Source organism: Thamnophis elegans, chromosome 8, assembly GCF_009769535.1.
Source record: "Thamnophis elegans isolate rThaEle1 chromosome 8, rThaEle1.pri, whole genome shotgun sequence".
NCBI lineage: Eukaryota > Metazoa > Chordata > Lepidosauria > Squamata > Colubridae > Thamnophis > Thamnophis elegans.
This window is the reverse complement of record NC_045548.1, coordinates 80112861-80119596: the sequence shown is the minus strand read 5'-3', so window position 1 is coordinate 80119596 and position 6736 is coordinate 80112861.

The window sequence follows — 6736 nt, the reverse complement described above, 5'->3', positions numbered from 1 at the left end:
CAGCCTCTTAGGTGGGTGACTGCAGGACCTAGAAGAGAGACCCTTACTCCAGGGGTCCCAGTTTGGCTCTGGGTCTGGGCAGGCTGTGGCCTTTCCTTGGGGGAGCCAGGGGGAACTCCGCTGGGCAGGGAAAGGGGTTGGGGGGACTGGGGCTGCCTGCCTGGCTGGCTGTGGGCGGGAATTGGAGGGAGGGGTGGGCTGCGGGATCTGGAAGACGTGCAGTTAGGTCCCCCATAAGACAGTGACAACCCCTCCCCCCTTCCCTGCTGAGCATCTGAAAGGAATTAAGTCCTGGGGGTGGCCTTCTTATAGGCCCCCCACTTCCTCCCGTGGGCCCAGGAGGCTGGCTGCCCAGGGCAGCTTCTCCAGCCCCTCCACCCCTGGAGGCCTTTCCAGAGGGCAGGTTGGGAGAGCCCCACACGGATCACTTCACTCTTCCGGGATCCTGGCTTGGCAGAAGCCATCCTAGCCACCCTCCCTCATTCTGGGGACGCTCCGGCTGCCTCACAAAGCCCCCCCCCCCAATGCCTTATGCATCCCAAATCCCTTCAGAGAGGTGGAGCCTCAACCGCACAGTCGCAATTGTCCTGTTGGCTGTTTTGACACAGGCAGAGCCTCCAGCTGCCTCTTTGGCTGCATTCACACAACACACTTAACTGGGCTACGAAAGAGCACGGCTGTTTCCCCACTAAGCCTGATACTTCTGATGCCCATGGAGATTCTCCACCATCCAAGAAGCTGCTTCAGTTCCTGAAGAACCAAATGGTGAACTGAGGAAGCGTCTTGGATGAGGAGCGAAATGCTTTCAAAGGAAAAACCAGGAAAGTCCAGTTGTGCTTTTTGGGGAAAAGCTCCTTTGGGTTCTACTGGCTGGTCAGCTGGCTGGGCAGCCGCGGAGCTTTTGGGGAGCTTTTTCATAAAATTTGCCCTCTGGAAAGGGGCAGCCTGCTCTCCCCCCTGCAGCCCCTGGCTGGGAGGAGGGCAGGAGGCTGCCTGGACCAGCCAGGTCTTTGCAGGAGGCCTCGACTTACAACCGTTCATTTAGTAGCAACGAAAAAAAGTGACTTATAACCTGTTTCCACACTTATGACTGTTGCACCATCCACATGGTCATGTGATGAAAATTTAGGCCCTGGACGACTGGTCACATGGTCACCATTTGGCATCCTCTGGGTGGGATTCCAACAAGCGAAGTCAGAGGGAGAAGCCGGATTCGCTGAATGACCAAATGATTCACTTAACAACTGATTTGCATCACAACTGTGCCCCCCCCCCAAAAAAGCTTGTAGCGTTGGGCATGACTGACTTTAACATTTGCCCTGCTTAGCAGTGGAAATTCTGTTCCCAGTGATGGTCATAAGTTGAGGACTTAACTTTGAATCTTGGTTATTCTTCATGTTGCTTTAGTTTGACTGTGAACTGAGCCCCTTTGAGAGACACAGGAAGGAGAAGGCGGGGGGGGGGCTGGTTTTTGCATAACCAATGAAGCCCAACACCCCCCACTCCCTCCCTCCCCTTTGTACCTTCCTTCCTCCTTTCCTCCTTTCTTCATTCCTTCTTTCCCCATTTCCTTCCTTCCCCATTTCTTACACTCCTCCCCTCCCTCCTCCTTTCTAACCTTCTCTCCTTCCCTTTATCTTCCCTCCCTCCGGAACGCAGGACCTTCCAGCAGGGGGCAGCAGCCAGGGCCTCCTTTGACCTTCATTCTTCCAGATTCGGCCTGGGAGCCTCTCGCTGCCTGCCAGTCGCTCAGCTCTGCAACACGTCGAGGGGGGACTAGGATTCCTGGGACACCTGCATTGTTTCCCATCCCCGCTTTGAGAGGCAGCTGCGCTCCCGATTTTGGAGGAGAAACCGGGGGCGCGAAGGGCGCCTCCTTGCCTGCGGTGTAGCGCTCACCGGAGCACCAGCTCCGTCTCTCAGCTTTCCCGGGCTGATTGTTGAACCGGAGGGCGAGCCATGCTGGCTGGGAACGACGGGGGCTGTGAGCCAAGAGACCCGGAAGGCGTCAGGTGGGAGGAGGCTGCCGAAGGGAATCTATGCCTACCCGAAGATTTTCAGCATAGCTTGCAAATCTTCAGCCGCTCAGAAGCGCCGTCCGTTCAAGGAATACGGACCCCTCCTCCCATTTTTCCCCTGGGGCTCCAAGTCCAGAGTGAGCTCCTGCCCTGCTGGGGGGGGGGGCGGTTCCGTGGACCCCATACAAAGCATTTCTGAAAGCAGCGCTATTCATGCCCTTATCTGCGCCTTCCCAGGAGCTGCGAAGTGGCCATCTCCCACTGCGGGGTTTAATTCTTGCTCCTCCGCCGGGAGGATTTTGCGCTGGGATGGCAGGATTCCCAAAGGTTTCCCAGTCCCCGTTTGCAGCCTGAGAGGCTGAGGACCTCCTGCTAAATATTTGCTTCGAGGGGATAAAAGCAGCTCTGAGCCAAGCGGAGCTGTGTTCTCACCTCCGCTGGCCCCGAAGCCCTTGGGGTGGGCTGGGGGAGCTGCTGGTGATCTGGGCACTTGCAAGCAGGGAATTCCTCAGCGGGGCTCCTCGGCCAATGGACCCTCCTTGTGCCTGGGACATTGTCCCTGGGTGGGTTTGGGACGCAGAACATCTGAGTCAGCTCAGCGGGAAAGTTTTGGTGTTACTAGTTCTCACTTCTAAAGAGGAGGAGCCAGCTGGGTGTAATGATTAAGGCAGTGTTTCTCAACCTTGGCAACTTGAAGATGTCTGGACTTCAACTCCCAGAATTCCCCAGCCGGCATTCTGGGACTTGAAGTCCAGACATCTTCAAGTTGCCAAAGTTGAGAAACACTGGATTAAGGGATAAGGCTGGACGCTGGGTGACTGTGAGTTCTAGGTCTGCCTTGGGCATGCTGCCAGCTGGGTGACCTTCAACCAATGGCTCTCTCCCAGCCCTGGGAAGGGGGCAATGGCTAATCACTTCTCAAATCTTGCCACGAAAAATAGATGCCAGGAGTCAATACTGACTCAAAGGTGTGTACATCACACACACAACAAGCACATGTTTAAGCAGGCAGAATTCTTGCCATGTCCAAGAAGACCTATTCTGCACACACCTGATGACCGATGGGACCCCTACCAGAGGCATATGGACTAGCCACCTGACCTTCTGCCTCTCTCCCAAGTCATCTACCAGGGTCAACATGTCCCATGCATGGCACAAACTGCCTGACTCTCTGACTATATATATCAGTGTTTCTCAACCTTGGTGACTTTAAGTCCTATGGACTTCAACTCCCAGAGCTATGCTGGCTGGGGGATTCTGGGAGTTGAAGTCCATAGGACTTAAAGTCACCAAGGTTGAGAAACACTGATATATAGTAAAAGAGTCAGGCAGGTGTGTGTGTGTCTGTGTGTGTGTCTGTGTGTCTGTCTGTCTGTCTGTCTGTCTGTCTATCTATCCTGCCTATATCATCTATCCATCATCTGTCTGTCTCTGCCCATCCATCCATTAAATTTAGAAATCTTTGCTGCCAATACGGCCATCATTTTTTGGTGCAAAATCCGGCTCTCTCTCACCTCCTGGACCCTTGCAGGTGTGAAGTCTTCTGCATTCCCCTCCCGCTTCCACCTTCCAGGAGGGCCTTGGACAAGGCAGAGCTGAGCAGCTCCATAAGGTCACATCCTGCATCCAGCAATTCTCTCCCCGACCAAACCAAATTACATCCTGTTTACCCACCATTGGTTTGGCTTGAACTCTGAACGTTGTGAGGACTTGGAAAGCCGGGCTTTGTTCAGCAAGCCACGGCGAAGGGCCAGTTCGGAGCTCTTAAGGCAGTCACTATGAAGACAGGCCTTACCTGTGGCTCAACCTCAGGGATGAGCCTCCATTGACCAAACCGGGGTCTCCTGCCTGGCCACATGCTTTTCCTGGCCAGTTGCAGGGGGGGAGGCATTCCTGTGGGATGGGACAGACACCCTCCCCCCCCCGCAGGAAAGCGGGAATGCTACAGGCATTTCCCACCTTCAACTCTAACCGCTCTTAGCTCGGCGCTGGTGCCCGGAGCCCCCTCCGAAGTCTTCCGCGAGCTGCTCAGCCTGATGCCTGCGGGGGGAGGGGAGGAGGGTTGGGGTCCCCCCGGCCTTTGTTGTCACTCGGGGTCCCTCCACGCTCCCTGCTCTGCAGAGGTAAACAAACCTGCCCCGGGGAAGACAATAGCGAGCGGGCTTGTTCCTAGATATTTGTTAATTAGGGACATATGTCTCCTAAAGGAATCGTTGTGCAAGGGAGGGGGGGGGAAACCTTCTGCTCGCCATCCCCCCCTCATTAGCATGAAACGAAGGCCATTGGCTCGGGAGCTGTGACGTCACGGGGTGACTTGTAAACTCGGAGCGATGGGGGATTGTGAGCTTGGTTTGCGATCCCGTCCTTCTGCTGGAAGCGAGAGGGAGGGCAAAAATTCATAGGGAAAAACTAGTATGCAGCAGGCGCCCGCGCGTCCCCGGAGCACATCCTCGCTCTCGCTCAGGCCAAAGGAGGCGAGGAATCACGGTATTCATTAGGGCGCAGGGAACGGGGGCGACGGGAATCAAAAGGCAGGGCAGCCGGGAGTCGCCGACCCAGCCTTAGCGCCGAGTGCTCGGGCGCGGGGATTTCTACTTCGGAGTCCCAGCGCTGTTGACTTGCCGGAGGTCCTTGGGTTGGAGCGTGTGTGCGCGAGGCGGGGAATGTGACCTTCAGAGGCGGCCGGGTTGCAACCCGATTCCTCTTTCCCTTGAGTCCCCGAGCCCCGACTCCTCGCCCTCCCCCAAATCTCTGGGCCTGCTAAGACGGGAGAGACGCCTTCCGAGCTAGGAAGGAGGGAAGAAGGGTAGGGACTGCTGAATGGAAGTCTTCGGGGGTCCCAGCTGGGAGTAGGCGCCACTGGAAGGCCAGGCTCTCCGCACCCCTTCTTTCTAGGGGGTCGTCCCCACCCTTCCCCCAGGCTGCCTCCCCAACCTTTGCAACCGAAGGCAGAACCCCCCCCCCCGAAATTAAAAGGGGCTTTAATGGGGCCAGTCGGTGGTCTCGTGAAGGATGCTTCTGCCGCAGGGCTGGCTTGTCTTGGCTCCCTTTGAGTTGCGGTGACCATTAAGGGCAGCTCGAAGGTTTCACTTCCTCTGTCCACACACGCAGAGCGCGGGCACAAGCCACGAGTAAGCCCTAGTTTCAGAGGGAGGGTGCCAGGAGCTACACCTCACTTGGGTCCGATGAAACAATGGACCTGTTTCCTTCTGTCCACGGTTCTTGCAACTCAAGTGATTTCTGAATTCACAGGTGGGGTTTTTCATTCCATCCCTCCCTTCCCACCCCGCCCCCACCCCGATCATAGGAAGACCTCAGATGCGGAGTGAAAAGACAAACCGGCCCCCTCTACCAGAAATGAGGGTTCAGGAGTAATTTTATTCAACCTGTAAGTTTATACTCTGCTTCTAAAATCAAAATTAATCATAATGTACAAAGTTAGAAAATTATCAGTAAGAAAACCTAAAATATAATCAAAGTATAAAAACAGCAGCTTAAAGCTAGCGTAGATACAAAATCGGACTAGTTATATAGTTTTTAAAAAAACCCAGGTGTTTAATATCAGCCAAAAGTAGAAATGAAAACAACCGAGAACTAGAGAGAGAAGTTATAATAAGTGGTATTAAAATACTGAAACGGCAGATCCGAAGCCATGAAAACAGGGGACAGTGTCGGGGTTCAAGAGTCTCGCGGTGCCTCCAAAGGGCCAGAGATGAGCAGACTGGGGGCCACTGAACGAACTGACCTCCGGGAGGGTCTGATCCGGCTCTTGAAAAGTTTGCTCAAGACAAACCTGGCATCTGGGGCGGGGCTCACAAGCGCCAAGGCCGGGTGGAAGAAACACGCTGCCTGAGAAAACGTTTGCTGCCACTTCCTGGAACTTGCCGGTGAGACGTGGCGTGGCCTCCGGAGGAGATCCCGGGACTTGGCTGCAACCGTGGGCTCTAAACGCGCGAGGTTTGACACCTTCCTGACTGCTCTCTGCCCCCCACACACCTCGGTTACTGACAGCCTCCGGCGCCCGCCCTTGCCCGATCCACAGGCGCTTCTGCCCCTGCTCCGCGAATCCCCCACCCCCTTCCCTTTGCACAAAAGAATAAAGGCCCGCTGTACTCTCACCTCATTAAAAACCGAGGGCTGCGCTCCTTTTATCTCATCCCGGAGCCCACAGGTCCTCCCGACGCTCCGTCCAATAAATCATACCCCGGGTGTCGAAGGGGGAGGGAGAGATCACAAAGATCGCTCCACTTCGTTAGCCAGGACTGGTGGAGCGGAGCGCGTGGGCTGTGTGATCAGGCAAAACTTCCTTCTCTTGAAAGCTGCAAACGCGGGAGAATCCAAGATTCCCCCCCCAACAAGACGCGGGGGGGGGGGAGACCTAATATTTTGCGCCTCCTCCTCCTCCGCCCCCTCCCACTCGCCTGTTGTCCTTCGCATTTCCCTGGCCAGCTGAAAAGCAAGAGGCGAGAGGAGGTTTCCGAAAAGATCGGGCAGGAGGCGACTCACAACAGCATCACAAATCATTCCGTCTCAGCGCTGCTCCCGAGAGGTTTTTTTTTTTTTTATGGATTAAATTAAGCGCTTCCATTTCCGTCCACCACCTGATCGCTGCATTATAAATCCGAACAGCTGATCCGCGAACCTTCAGAAATCCCGGCGCCTGCAAAGCGGAGGCTGCGGCAAGGAAGGCTGGGAGCTGTCCAGTGCTGAATGAGGAA